This window comes from Equus caballus, chromosome 1, assembly GCF_041296265.1.
Source record: "Equus caballus isolate H_3958 breed thoroughbred chromosome 1, TB-T2T, whole genome shotgun sequence".
Classification (NCBI taxonomy): domain Eukaryota; kingdom Metazoa; phylum Chordata; class Mammalia; order Perissodactyla; family Equidae; genus Equus; species Equus caballus.
In genome coordinates, this window is record NC_091684.1 from 150,909,348 (window position 1) to 150,925,088 (window position 15,741).

The following is a 15,741-nucleotide window of genomic DNA, read 5'->3' on the forward strand; positions in this document are numbered from 1 at the left end:
TGTCCTTTTTTAGAAAATCTAACTTGGCATTGCCTTATTTGTGCCTCTTAAATAAAATTTGAAACAAGTAGGAAGATAGCATTGTTCTTTTTTGACAATTGGAAAATTGAAATGAAGCATGCAGAGAAGTCATGATGCATGAAATAGCCATATCTACTTCAACTTAAATGTAAATTAAATGTTAATGGAACTTCAGACTATAATTCATCCTGCAGAGTAATATTAAGTCAGTATCAAATATACACCCTATTGCAAAATCCTTAAGAATGATAATGTTATGTCTCTTACATTCATTTTTAAAGAACCATGTTTTAAACATCTGTATCACTCTGTAGCTCTGCAAATTGTGATATTATTCCAATTCAGATTATCTCTATAAAGCAAAATTGCATTTGAATTGTCATTATGGAAAAAAAAAACTCTTGAAATACGTAAACCACCTATGTTAATAAGGAACTATCATTAATTTTCTAATATCATAAAATCTAGTTAGGGATCTTTGACATTTCATAACAAAACTAAAAACTCAAAAAAACAAGTGGAATATTTTTATCAATATGGGTCAAGACATTTTTATTTGAATGCTAATTTTTAAAAGAGAATTTTTCATTGTATTTGTTCATTTGTTAGTAATCACAGATTTTCCTAAGAATGAGAACTAAATTATCCAGAGGTGCTGAAAATACTGATTACATATGCCTACTTAAGGTCAACAAAAAGAGTAGTAAACAATGCTTTCCCATAGGTTTTGGAGATAAATTCTTTACCCAAACTAATTCATACCCAAAATATTTTATAAAATGGAACTACTCTGCTTTGAGCGGGGCTAAAAGTCCAGATCTCTACCTGTAGGGTAACCTTCTCACCCCAGCTTTCCTAAGAAGAACATAAGGTTTATTAGATTCCTGCTTTATAGTCCACAAAAGTCACTGAAATTTTATTTTTGGTCCCATTGAAAATGATGGATTTTTAACACAAATTTAAGAAGCATTATAGCTTCAATTTGGCTTAAAGTATTATTTCTACTTCTATTCCTATTTCAAACAGCCTATCACTCTCTCTCTCCTTAGATGAGTCACTCTATTTTTATTCTGTTTCCAGACCTACATTTCAGTGACTATGAGTTCTGAATCTCTAGAACACAAGAAGGAAGGAACACACATTTCAAGGAATAGATTCAGCATTTTCATGTATCAGTGTTTTGTTTTAGGAACTTTAGATCAAATGAGTCATAAGACACTGGCCATTGTAATGTGTAACTGGACACCATGCTCAGGAACAACAACAAAAGTCGGTAGTTTGAAGCCAAATGCTCCAGTGTTGAAATAAAAGCAATAACAGAAAAAGGCGTGTGAAGACAGATTTCTACAGATTTGGGGATTTTGTTATTTGTTTCAATAAATCTGAATGGAAAAGTGTATATCGCAACAGAAAATATGATAGTGCTATAAGTTTCAAAGGAGATAGGAATAGATTAATCAAACTCAAGTACAAGAGAAACCCTTAATTGCATGCTTTGTGGACAAGGTCATTTAGGGCATCCTCTTACTAACCAATGTTTCATTCTTTTCAGTCGATGCATAATAGTCTCCATCACTTTCAGCCCCACCTGGATGCAGGCCTGCCTCAGGACCCAGCCCATGTCAGCCTGGGTAAGCAGACATTTTGTGTAACAGTGTCTGGAAGAGAACTGATCAACCTAATCAGACCCAATTCCCCCTTTATTAACAAATATTTCATTACGTCTCCTTTACTACCTTAAAGTATAATTAATTAATAATATAACCTACTGATGCTCACATTTATAATGCTCTAATAGTGATGTAAAGAAGAAATGAAAATAAAGCAATTTATCATTTGAGAGTATATATTTCAAAATATAAATGCTCAAAGATATGCTCACTGAAGATCTAACGAAGTAATTGGAAGCTTACAACTGTCAATAATGAATAAGTCTGGTTTAAGAAGTATAAGAAAATCCAAGGGCCGGCCCTGAGGCCGAGTGGTTAAGTTCGAGTGCTCCACTTCGGCGGCCCAGGGTTTTGCCAGTTCAGATCCTGGGCACGGACTTGGCACTACTCATCAAGCCATGCTGGGGTGGCGTCCTGCATAGCAGAGCCAGAGGGACCTGCGACTAGAATATACAACTATGTACTAGGGGGCTTTGAGGGGAAGAAGAAAAAAATGAAGAAGATTGGCAACAGATGTTAGCTCAGGTGCCAATCTTAAAAAAAAAAAAGAAAGAAAGAAATATGAGAAAATCCAAAGCCATTTCATATGAGAAACAGAGATAAATAAAAGAAGACATATGAATGGGAGCACATACAATAAAAACTAGTGTTAGGATAAGTAACAAGAAATCCAAATGTACCTGTATGCAGTAAGACAAAAAGGGAAATAACCAATATGCCATGATAAGTTACAGACTGTCAAAGTGAAGAAAATGAGGAAATATGATACTTTTGATTGATTAATAATGTCAATACACCCCTGCAAGGATTGCCAGATTTTAGAATCTACTTTCAAAATCTGTGGAGGCTGTATCACTTAGAAATACATTTAGCTGCTAGTAACACATCTGAAATAAGCTTGACTTAAATACGATAAAGGCCTATTTCTCTCCTGTGAAAAAAATCCAGAGGTACACAATTAAAAGCTGAAATGATGGCTCCATGATCATCAGGAACCAGGCTCCTTCTATCTTTCTGCTGTGCCATCTTTAACACATAGCTTTTATCCTCAAAATTGCCTCATAGTGGCAAGATGATCACTGCAGCTCCAACCATCAAGTCTACGATCCAGGCATCAGGAAAAAGAAAGGGGCAAGGATGGAAGGTCACACATCCCAGCTGATTCAGCCCCTTTTAATGTACTTTTCTGGAAGTCTCACCACAAGACACCTGCTTATCTCTCATGGACCACTACTCTTTTCTTCAAGAAAGATTGAGAGATACAGTTGCATATCTGGGCACATTGCTATCCAGCAATATAGGAATTTCATTAGGAAGGAAGAGGGGGAGAAACTTGGGGGGAAGAACAAAGAGATGTTTAAAGATGAACTTTAGGAAGTTTAATGTGTGAGGGCCATATGAGAAAGGGCAGTGTAGGTTTTAAGACACTTTCGAGAAGACATATAGTGAAGATCCACTCTATTCTGCAAGGCTTTTTGAGCTGCTTAGCGTTTTGTTTGAATATGACCAGCTCGCACTGCCAGTGAAGACAAGCTTCCAATCCAGGGACAATGGCTGTCTGCAGAAAACATCCATATCAGGTTCAACAGAGAACGACAAGATTGAAAGGCGAGGCTATGGGGTACTTATTGTAATAGAAGGGAAAATTAACCAAAAGTAATAGTAAACAGAAAAAATCACACATTCTCCTCAGATAAGTTTGATACTATGACTTCTCTGTGGTTAAATAAGAAAAATGGGGATTTGGAAAATCATTTGATGAATTAGGGCTTCACATACACCAGTAGTATGGATACCAGTTGTGTTTTGGTTTGCTGTTTTTGTCGTTTTTATACTGGCCTTCCTGTCCCCAATCTTATTCTGGCACCAGTTATTTTCCTAAGCAATAAATTTGATCATCTCACTTGCCTGCTTAAAAACTTCTGTTGGTTCCCTGTTGAGTAAATGATATCCAAACCCAGCTTGGCAACAAGGCCCTTCACAGGCCCCGGCTGACTTTCTTCTTGAGCTGTACACCTCACGCCCGCCAGGCTGAACACTCAGACTGTAGTGCCTTTGCACATAGTATTCATTCTCTTTGCCTCTATGTCCTTCCCCGTTCTCATCTTCATCTGCCCAACTCCATCTCTCCTCCTCAGTCTGAGGGGGTGTCTCCTTAGGTAAAGCTTTTGATGACAAACTCCCTGGCCCAGGCAGCTACGTACCCCCTCTACTTTGAAAGCTTTCTTCAGATCTCTGAAATAGCATCTAAATATCTATCACTTCCCTCAGATCAGTAACAGGGACCACTTCTTATTTCCTCTTAAATCCTGTGCCCAGCAAGGTGCCGGGCACACAGTGGGCAGTGGATGGCGTAGCAAACATGACGTTTTCCATACTGCTAATCTCTTTCCACCCTCTTCCTAAGATCTTCAGGGGCAACTCCCCATAGCTTAACTCCAAGAGGTCCATTGCCCTCACTCAGGAGGCCCAAGAAGCAGGTAATGAGAGTTTCTAAGCCCACAGCAAGCATTCCCATAGAAGGAATGGTGTCCCCAGAAAGTAACATTCTGGGACACAGCCCTGGGAGCCACTCGTCAAAAACATAGAATAAAAACTAGGTACCTCAAAACAAAATGTTGCGGCGGGGGGCATGCAAAACGTTCCCTTTCTATTTAATGTATCATGACAAAGCAGAAAGAGAAAATGAGAGAGGAAGTGACAGACAGCAGGAGAGTGGAAGAGCAGCACAAGGAAGAAAGAGTGAGCTATCCAGTGCCAGCTTCTGCTATCTGTCTGCCAATACTTCCTACTACTATCTGCTACTTGGGAAACTGTCCAAGCCAATCCCCTACCCCTTTCCAATTGATCTTTTTATCTGGGCTTTTCTATTGCTAACCAAGAACAAAAAGGAAAATTTGATTTGTACCAAAGATCAAAAGGATACGGTTTTACTACGATATTTACTGTATCTAGATAAATATCTATCTTGTCAATATTGATGCCTATATTACATTAAGTAGTATTTATTTTGTGCTGGCAAATAAGAATAATTCAAGGTTTCTATTGTCTCTGTAACCAGCAACATCCAACAAGTCAATTCAATTTTTTCCTCAAATTCTTTGAGAAATATTCTCAGAATAAGATGGGTTGTCTTTGCAAGGTTTTCCATTTAAACGGTGCGAAGCTTCTTTTCCTTTCTTCAGCTGTTTAATGTTCAGCATCTACAGATTCTAGGCCCGGATTTGGATCAGGCTGGAGAGTTTCTAATTTCTTGAACTCTCCGTTCTGGCCCGATTCGTGCCCCCTGGGAAATTTAATGCTGCTTCTGGAATCTTTCTAAACCACACAAGGACTGTTGTGTAAGGACGTTTCAGTGATCAGAGTTTATGACTCAGAGCTCTTGAAAGTCTAAATTCTTGTATCTGTTCTTACATCATCTCTTGGTCCAGGCTGAGGCCTCTCAGTTTCTCCCCACTTCGCATCACAGAAACTAGATCCAAAAATGGATGAGACAAACAACATTTGCAAATATATTGTTAGATTATGGTAACCGGTTATTTCAGAGAAGACAAGAATAAATATAAGGGGAGAGAAAGGTTAATGAACATTTGGCAGGCATTTAGGAATTAACCCAGTATTAATTATCTACTGTATGCCCAGCAATTCCACATATATTCTTCCATTTGATCTTTAAAGTAACCTTGGGGCATAGACATTAATTATCTCCATATTAAAAGAGAAAACTGAGGATCAGAGGGGTTAAATCCTTTGCCCAAGGGTCTTGCTGTTAGTAAGTGTCACAGGATTTGAACTTAGGTCCTTTGACTCCTAGTTTAGAAACCTATTCACTGCACCACTCTGTTGAAAAGACTAGGACGTTCCATAGTTGGAAATTTGTCACCCATTATCTATGATCCACTTTTTAATGTAAGCTGTACTAAAATAAATTCATTTTTATTCTAGTATGACCTCAAAATATTGCCTTGTCTAGAAAAATGAAATTGGGAGGTCGTCCCTATTCTTAGGATGGTCTCACGTAAGCAAGAACTGGGAAAGGTGGAATTTGTAGAGACGTGACACTGCTCCCAGCATCCTTTACAAACAGGACTAAACCCCTATCTAATGCAGACTACTCAATGCCCCCGTCCTTTTGGACTAAATGGGGCCCTTTTACCGAGGAAGCTGCTAATATGGCATCAGGCTATTAATGGGAAAAGCATTTACTTTAGATTAAGAACAGTGTAAAGTAGAGTGGGGGCCCTCTATGACTGGCTATTAGGGATGTTAATTAAATATTTATAATGTCTAAATTAGCATAGTGAAAGCTCAATTCATCAATTTGTTCTGGTCTGTTTGTAAGGGGGAAAAAAATAACTCCAAATGCCCCTGAAGAAAGATGCTACATGAGTCAATAGGAAGATGACTGAACAATTTATTAGGATTGCGGTAAACTTTTTATTTTGATTTTATTTAAAGGCAGTACTTGTTGAAGCACCTTACCTTAAAGACCATTTACCACAGTCAATATACTGGAGGGCCATGCATTATTCATTGTTATCCAATGAAAAATTTGCGAAGGTGCTTCAATGCTGAATGTCTGATTGATTAATTGATTTCTTGATAGTTACTTCCAAAAAGTAGGGACTAGGTTTAATGTTGAGAACTGGGGCTGGAAGCCAGAAGCCCTGGGTCCTTCCTCTATTACTAAGTTGCCTGCTGAAGGACCTAGTTTTCCAAGCCTTGAAATGCTATCTTGCTAATAGAGTTGTTTTCAGGCTTCATGGTTAATAATTGAGAGGAATAGTTGAATCTTCCACTGAAAACTGCTATGTGGCTGCTTCTCCCTCTCTCTAGTGTTAACACCTAAATGTCCACAGCATGTGGATGCTTAATGAATGTATTTTATGAATTCCATTAGTTAAAATTACTTTTTTACCTCATTTTTTTACAGGAAAGTCCCAAAAGGGAAAGGCCCACTGTCCAACCTATTTTCAACTGTAGATGAGGCTGGCTGCAATGGAGACTTTTCATCACCAACATTTTAAATGGAGTTGTCTGTAGCTGGCTGGGGCTCAGCACCACTCACTTAATTATGTTAGTTAAGTCTGGAATTTTTTTTTTAAGATTTTACTTTTTCCTTTTTCTCCCCAAAGCCCCCCGGTACGTAGTTGTATATTGTTCGTTGTGGGTCCCTTGAGTTGTGGCATGTGGGACACTGCCTCAGCGTGGTTTGATGAGCAGTGCCACGTCTGAGCCCAGGATCCCAACCAACGAAACACTGGGCCGCCTGCAGCGGAGCGCGCAAACCTAACCACTCGGCCACGGGGCCAGCCCCAAGTCTGGAATTTTCTCCCCATTCTCCCCACCCTAGCCCAGCAGTTCCATGATCACACTTAATGAATGTACTTCATCCCCAAAACTAAAAATTAAGAAACAAAACTTTATGAAGACCTTGGAGTTTGTTTTAGCTATAAGGAACTGCTTTTCTTCTTACAGGTTTTCTTCTCTTACAGAGAAGTGGCCAGAAATATAGTTTGACCCCTCTTTATTATGGGTGCATCTGATCTCCCTCTCTTTCTTTCCTCCTTCAGACAAGCTGGCCTTCCCTAGAGGGAGGGCTGGTGTGAAAGGGTTAAAGGTTCTCTGGTCAAAATGACCCAACAGAAGGAGCCCGGCCCAGAGCTGAAATCTAAGTGCTAATGACCGCTGCCCTTCACCCCGCTGCTGTCCACCGGCCGGACCTGCGGCCGGGGTGGGGGCCCGGCCTGGGAGAGGACACAATGTTCTGCATTTAACATTTGAACTTCTCCTATCCGAGGCAGCAGGCCGTTTTGTCCTGGGGTCGCTGACCCTGGCTCCTCCATCAGCTGCCCTGAAACCTTAATTGAATGACAGATGGTCATCTTCGGGGGCGCCAGAAGCTGCGGGCTGCCAGCCGAGCGGGGGCCGCGGCCCCAGGCCCCAGCGGTCCTGCCCCGGCTGTGCCAGCAACGCGCGGGCAGCAGAGGCAGCAGGCGGCCTGCGGGACAAGCCCGGCCCGCGGCGCGGCGGGGTCGCTGGGCCTCGGCCAGACGCGCCGCCCCGCGCTCCCGGAGGAAACCAGGGCCCGAGAGGCCGCGCCGGCGAAAAACGGCCGGATCTCGGCGGCCCTGCCAGCCTCCGAGGCCGACGCCCGACGCAGAGCGGGCCCAAGCTAGGCCTGCAGCATGGCTTCCGCCAGGCCTCCGGCAGCCGGGCCCGGCCTCAGGCCCTGGAAGGCGGCCGGTGAGGGACAAAACTTCTCGCCTTCTACGCCGGAAGGCCGGGCTTCCAGCATCCCGACCGTCGAGGTCTGGAGCCTGGGCGGCCTCCGAGCCCAAGATGCCCATCCCCGGGCCTGGCCTGCAGAGGAAAGGCCGGATCCCGCGCCGCACGCCCTGCAGCACGCGGCCTGCCCTGAGCGGCCAGGAGCGCGTTCGCGCGAGCGCCATTCCCGGCGAGAAGCCCAGCGAGCCTCACGGTGCCGGCGGCCCCCGGCCCGGGCCCAGCTAAGACCCGCGCGCTGGAATCCCAAAACCACCCCACGGCGGGGAGCTTTCAGGGCTCTAGGGTAAAAGACGCCGCACGAGGCGCCCGGAGGCCCCGCGGCCCAGCCGCGCTGCTTCAGCCGCCCGCCCGCGCCCTAGTGTCCTATTTCTTTAAAATAAAAGCCGCGAGCCCTACAATTACTGGGATTACAGTGAGCGGGTATTGATCTGCAGCCGGCATTGTAGGATCAAGCAGGCGGGCGGAGGCGGACATCGCCGCCCCCACCCCTCGCAGTCGCCGAGTCCTGCAAAGCGCTAGAAACCGTTTCTAAATGTCTGATTTCAGAAGCACCGTCAACACCTGCTGCAAAAGAATGGACACCCCCCACCCCCCGCCCACCCGAGGGGCCGCACCTCCTCCCCTCCGCCCGTGGGCCGCCCAGGCCTGAGCCAGCTACGCCGCTACCTTCAGCCCTTTTTTTCTTCCCTTTTTTTAATCACTGAGGGAAAATATACACATAAGAAAAAAAACAAAAAGGCTCCCTGGCAGGCGCGAGCGGGGGTGGTGAGGAGGCCGGCGAAGGCAGTAATGCAACCCTAATGCACAGATAGCTGACATCAACTTCCGTCAGGCAGCTCCTGGAGATCGAACCTTTCGATTGTAACTGGGACAATTTGCATAGTGATTCCCTTTCAGAGCTTTCCCGGGTCCATAACAAGCCCAGGCAGCTATTCAAATGCAAGTTGCAACCCCAAATGAGAGGCTGGCCTGACCAAAAAGAGCCATCCGGCGCCCGGGAGAAACAAGAATGGTGCTACGGTTCTCATCCTTTTCTCTTCTTTCTTCTCTCTTTCTCTTCTCCGGTTCCTGATTTAGCTGGGAGCTGTTTATTTATGGCTGCAAATGTGTGTGTGCAAGAGAGAGGGAGAATTGATCTTTGCCTGGACTTAAAGATGGAGCCGAAGGCGCTGGAGGGAATTTGGGTTTGTGCGTCTGGCTCAGACCCTGGGCGCCGAACGGGGCCGCTTGGCACGGAGCCCGAGGTCTTTCTTTGCCGCACCCCTCACCTCGAGACCTTGCAGGAATCCGCGGGCCCAGGAGCGGCCTGACGGGCCCATCTGCCCCGGGCCCGGCTGCCGAGAAAGGCTTCGTGGAGGGGGCCATCCAGTCCCTGTCTTTAAAATGAGCGCAATAAAAGGTATCACCTGCGACGTGTGCGGATTACAATTACTGTGCATTGGCGCGGGGGTAGGGGGTGGCGGGGGTACTTGTAGGTTCGGGGTAGAGGGGAATTAGGGGGCTTGAAATTAGGCTCCCCCGTTTCCTGATTACTTTCTTATTTGAAATTATGCAGATTGACTCTCGTTTCCCTCCCTCCTAGGGGGCAAATCCTCAAACGCGAACCTGATCGCTTGTCACAGAAGCAACTTGCCATGAAATCCGCTAATGCGCCGCGACTCGCCCACCGGGGTAAGCCAGTCTCACAGGCGCATGCGGGGGGTTAGGCCCGGGCAGGGGCTCCAGGGGCCCAGCCACGCTGGTCCACTGCTGAGCCTGCGGCCACGCAAACAGGGTGGGAGCCAAGGGCGGAAGGCAGCAGCCGCGTCACGGCCGGGGAACCGAGGGGGGGCGCCCCCCTTCCAGCTTCTGCCACTAACAGGTCCTCCTGGGGAGTTTAAAGTAGCAAAAGAGGGCGGGGAGGAAGCCTCCCGCACAGCGTGTAAATATCCGGGCGTGCCCAGCGCGGCAGCCGGTGCGCGAGCTCGCGTCTGCGGTTTGTGCGCGGTTCTCCTGGGAAGCAGCGTACGGCGGCAGAACCGCACCTGCATTCGGGTGCGTCGTAGAAAGGGAGCCAGCCAGATTCATTCACCTGGGGAAATCCACAGCTTGGACTTTGCCTGCACTTCCCTGGGCTGGTTCCCGCTAAGTCTCCCAGGTTGATAGGCTGTCTCTCCAAATCCAGCCCAAAGCTGCCAAAGATGATCCCAGGCCACTGTTCTTGTAACACTGACCGTTATCTCGGTGACAGAACCAGCTCCTCTGGTCAGAGGGCATAAAGCGGCGGCTAAATTCGTGTCTTTTCTTTTTTAAGTGATGAGAAAATGTAAGCTTCTTAAACCCACAGAAGCAGCCAAACACACATTTCCCAATGTTCTTTCCTTGTATTGGTTCCAGTGCTGGAAGCTGTCTGGCTATGAGCTTTTTCGTTGCACCTGTTTTACGCAGAGCATTCGGGATATTTTTCTCATTTTTCAAGTCTTGGTATCTTTAAAAATATGTAGAATGCTTTCTCGATCGTTTCACAATAGGTTTCTTAGGGACCAGGTACGTAGAGGAATGTTTGAGATTGAACGGTGAGAAAAGCAGGCTGGAAGGTGCAAATTGAGAACAAAGTGAACAGACAAAATGAGTATGAAAGTAGATGAGGGAATTAACTAGTCTGGAAAGAGCGAGTTTAAGGTCTGAATTTTCCAGATTTAATGGCCATCTATTATAAATCAAAAGTAATTAAATCTATTCCTTTGCCTGTGCATGCACAACCAAAGAACACAGCCCATCGGAGGGCTCTTGGTCAAGTGCACATTTTGAGGCATTTCAAAGGACAATTCAGCTTTGGGAGGCTTTCCTATTTTTTCTGTAAACTACAACCAGTTAGGTGACCTTTAGTTCTGATGGAAAACAATTTAAAATTATTTCTCGCTGTAGGAAAAAAAAAGAAAAAATTTAAAACCCTGATAGTTAAATTATTACTGGTTTCTAAGGGGTTAATTTGATGTAAATAACCTCCATGCCGTTGAGCACAGAAGGAGGAAGGTAGAGGCCCTGGCAGCAAGGAGCCTCTGTCTGGTGGTAGCAGAGCTTTGTGGGTCTAGGGCCGGTGTGGGGTGGCTCTGAACCTAGCTTTGGGTTTGTTGCATCCCTCTCGCTCTCTTAAAACAGTGTCTCAAGATGTAAGTAAAAGTGTTTTCATTTTTTATTGATCCTGCTAACATCTTTCATTATCCAGCATGTAGCCACAGCAAATTATTGCTCATTTGATACCAAGAATTCTATTGACTATCGCTTTCGTTGGAGAGAGAATTCTAACTACTAGGCTGCTATGTAGTCAGTCAGAGCTGAGGCTGAGGACGTTCCTTAGCTAAAACCGAAGTAAATTGAGCCCTCTGCCTCCAGGAATTGATGGAGATGTGTTCATTACATTGAGCCACGTGAACATGCATAGAAATCTGCTTTTTACTCTCCTGGCCTTGCCCCCACTCGTGCGAAAGGTCGGCCCCTTTGGAACACATCTCCCTACTTGGAAGCCTGGGCATTCATTTGCCTCTCCTGGATTCCTTCTGGCAACTTCTTTTCAGCTCTGGCCAGGAAAGCTCTAGGGCACAAGAAACGATGCAATGGAAGCCTGCTCCCAAGGTCAATCCTGTGCTCAAACCACCCCAATTTGGACACCTGCAGAAATCATTAACCTCCCCCCCCCCAAAAAAAATCCTAAAATATCCAGATGAGTGACTTTATTGTCTTGATATCATTTCCGGAATTTAATTGTCCACACCCATGTCATCAGAGAGGAATAAGGAGGGAAGGGAGCCGTGAGATCAGCATCTGTTCTCTCTTTGGTTTGCAATGGGTGCCCTGACTGCAATGACCAGACTCGTGACTCGCGCCATGCCAACGGCTGTGCGGAGAGGAAACCCGGGCCTAGTGAAGGCCTAACCTTTGACCCTCTGCCGGCAGCTCCCTGGTGCTCGAGGCTGGAGAGGGAGGCCGGTCCGGAAAAGAGGCTGGAGAGAGGTACCGGGAAGGGGAAAAAAGAGGTCTGGTTTGTTCCCCCGAGGAACTGGTGGCTGAATCTGCAGAAAGGAGCCCGAGCCGCCCCCCAGCAGGGGCCACCCGACGTCCTAACCCTCCCGCTGCTGTTCTGCTCCCCAAGGAGGCCTCTTCAGGCCACGCGCCCTCACCACCTCCCTTCAGCGTCTGTGGGAAAGGTGACCCGATTCGAGGGTGCGCTGGCCCGGTACGACAGGGGCGGACAGGGGCGAACAGGGAGACGCCGAGGCCGACAGCGGGTGGCAGCTGAGCTAGTGGGGCTCCACCACTGTTAGCCCGGCGTCGGCGCCCAACCGGGCCTGTCTGATTTGCAAGTAACAAATAATCCACTACTGCTTTACCAGGAGGCCAGGATGACCTTGGCTGAGCCCTGCCCCAAGGGACTCCGTGGAAGAGAAGGTTTGGTTGGGTTCCATTTCAGCAACCGCCAGGAGATAAGCCCTCTTGTTTCCAGAACAAAAGGAGGACCAATTAAGTACTTTAACAAATGAGTCCTCTGGCGTGTGCAGCCCTCTAAACAGTGCCAGCTCCAAATCGGAAGGCGCGTCTGGGGCTCTTAGGGACCCGGCTTGGTAGCTATTTTCTTAATGGTGCTAAGTGTTTGTGAAGGTATTCGCTCGCTCTCGAGGGCCGCACTCCATGAACCCTCACGCGTTTGGGAGCCACTTTGTTCTAGAACAAGGCAGTGGACGGTTGGGAGCTGCTCCGTGCACTCTGGACTCTCACTCAAGAGCAGCAGCCGAGAGATGAGGGTAGATTCTAACTCGGCTTTTGGGATTTGGGGGATAGGGGAGAGGAGTTTAAGCTGAGATTCACACGGTGGATTTTTTTTTTTTTTTCTTTTGGTTTTTCTTTTTGTTTTTAACGTAGATCAGTAACCCCCGGCATTGGTGTAACCAGCGCGCGCCCAATGCAGTCGTATTCCTCGAATGCGCGCACCGCCCGCCACACTTGGAGAATCCAGCCCACAGAGGTTTCGGAAACCCCATTTTCCTGATTGCAGCCCAGACTCTGGAACCCCGCAAGCCTTCCGGGGAAGCGAGCCCAATCCAGACCAAGCAGACCTCTGGCGCTGCCGGGTTCGTACAACCACTAAAGCAGCGTCATCTTGAGAGTTATTTTGGGGAAAAAGACCTGGGACCTGGGTTTGAGTTAAAGACGTTAGAGGCAAGGGACAGATGGCCCAGCATTTCTTTGGAACGAGGCAGAACTGAGAACTACCCAGCTGGACCAGCATTGCCGAAAACTGGAGATTAGGAAATGTATTCTCCTCGCACACACAGTAGCACACATCTCCTCCGACGGCGAGTTCACCCCTACGCCAGGGGCCTCTGGCTCCGCCGCTGCGTTTCCCAGACGCCCTTTCGGCCTTCTCCAGGTTTTGCCAGGCAAATGAAACGAGCAGAACTCGATGGTAAATTATTTTGTTCAGCCTTCCGTCTTTTTATAAAAATAAAAGGCAACACTTTGTCATTTTTAATCATATAAGCAGACAATAAACCTAATTTTGATATTGATTTTTTTTCCAGAATCAAGTGATTTTGTGCAGTATCTGTTGTGTTTCCTTTCCGAGGAAGGGCCGTTTGCTGGTAGATTGTCTGGCTATAAGGCTGCCTCCACACCCGGCCAGTGCACTTATCTGAAACACGTAGTCAGTTGTGGACTTTGAAGCTGGATAGCTGAGAAGGGGCTCTTCCTGGGTGGCAGGAAGTTTGGGTTTTGTCTAATTATCTAGATAATGGTTTCAACTGGGCCATCCTTGGTGCCTTAGGGTAGATTTAAGGCTTGGCTGGTGCTTTTAGGAGTTATGGCCTCAGAGACTCACTTTGTTTAATTTTTACTTTTCAAAATACAATCAAATAAATAAAAACAACAACCAAAAAATCTTGCTGATGTCAGGGGCCCAGCTGGCGCCGTGGGGAGCGTTAGCAAAAGGGACGCCCTTGGACGCCCGGGCCCCAAGCTCGGGAAGGGGGCAGGATCCTGAGCCGGCTAGGACGTGGACCCTGCAAAGGCCCAGCTGAGAAGTGTCAGGGGAGCCACGGGGAAAGAGCCCGGAGGTGCAGGTGCTCCCTCCGCATGCCAGTGCTCACTTACCTCTTTCCTTTTTCAAAATAAGATTATTTGCTGTCGATGTAGAATGGAATCAGCACCTTTCATGTGAAAGTCTCAAGGTGCAGAGGGGTGGGCCAGGCCTCCACCTAGCTATAGAAGGAAGAAAAGGAGCGAGGGATGAGGGGAGAAAGCTGCAGAAAAGAAAAGAATGTGAAAGAGGTAGAAAGAAAGAAGGAAAGATAGGAAGAAAAGAAAAGAAAGAAAGAAGGAAGGAAAGATAAGGAAGAAAGGAAGGGAGGAGAAAATGAGAAAGGAGAGGTAGAGAGGAAAAAACAAACGGAAGGAAAGGGGAAAGATAGAAATAAAAGATATGGAAAAAGGGGACTGGCCCGGTGGCGCAGCGGTGAAGTTCCCACCTTCCGCTTCAGCGGCTGAGGTTGGCCGGTTCAGATCCCAGGTGCAGGCCTATGCACCCCTTGTCAAGCCATGCTGTGGCAGGCGTCCCACAGATAAAGCAGAGGAAGATGGACACGGATGTTAGCTCAGGGCCAGTCTTCCTCAGTAAAAAGAGGAGGATTGGTGGCAGATGTTAGCCCAGGGCTAATCTTCCTCAAAAAAAGAAAATGAATTTAAAAAGAAAATTTTAAAGATAGGGAAAAGGAGAAGTGAAAAGGGTGGTGAAGGAGAGTGAAGGAAGGAAAAGGAGGAAAAACAGATTTTAAAGGACCTAATAAAGAAACAGTACAAAATTACAAAATTACCCCATCCTTGGGAGGGAAACTGCGATTGCCCTGGGGACTCCGTGGGACTTTTCCTGAAGCTTCTAGTGGCTTCTCCTCCCTCCTGAAACCCAGAACAAATGATAGTCCTGAGCATAAATTAAAAGCCCCCCAACTTCCTACTCCAATCCAAAAGACTAGACTCAGAGCGCGCCCGGACTGCGATGTCAGACTTGGGACCCACCCGCCACGCTAGCGTCCGCCGACCCGGGCCAGGGCTGGTAGGAGTCACCCTCCCTGCTCCTCCCTCGCCGGTTCCGTGGGCCAGGACCCTGGCTGGGGGAGGGGACCTGGTGGCTCTATGCCTGGCAGAGAGGGATGGAACCTTGGGCCTGTGAGTGACCCTCGGGCTCTGACCTTTCCCGTCGCCCTCCAGGGTCAGTATTTAACCTTTCGCTCCCTGCCCCCCCCCCCCACCTCTGCCACTCAGTGGCCCTCGGCTGGGGAGAGTGGGTCGATATTTGGGACCAGCCGAGGCGGGGCGGGGGGGGCGGGGGGGGGGCCGCCTAGGCCGAATTGCACGAAGATGAGTCCTAAACCAGCGCGCTCCTTCCTCTCCCCACGGCCAGAAAACCGAGCCTCGAGGATCCCGTGCTTGCCTGGCGCCGGTGCCAAGGCCCAGTTAAACCCCGTGCCTGGTAAAGAACCCGCTGGGGCACGGAGGAGGAGAGTGGGCTACTTTCCCAGTTTCCCTGTCCTGTTTAGGGCAGTTTCTTTTCATCCAAAGCTACACACACACACACACACACACACACACACACACACGCTCAGACACCAGTCATCCGTTTGCTTTTTGGGGATCCTGAGAGCCTTGGCCAAATGGGCCGGTGGCGACAGTGCAAGAGTCAGACTTGCGCCCCCCCCACCCTCAAGCCCAAAGCATTTGGCTCCTCCGGGAA

General features: G+C 47.4%; 1 long non-coding RNA gene across 1 annotated transcript; it reads right to left on the reverse strand.

The window, feature by feature from the left end:
• Positions 1 to 12,832: 12,832 nt before the first annotated feature.
• On the reverse strand, positions 12,833 to 15,081 carry LOC138924778 (uncharacterized). The gene is made up of 5 exons (XR_011439997.1): positions 15,027 to 15,081; positions 14,825 to 14,906; positions 14,480 to 14,668; positions 14,106 to 14,213; positions 12,833 to 13,448 (listed from the first exon to the last, which is right to left on the reverse strand). It is a non-coding gene; the product is annotated as an uncharacterized lncRNA (long non-coding RNA).
• Between the last annotated feature and the right edge of the window lie 660 nt (positions 15,082 to 15,741).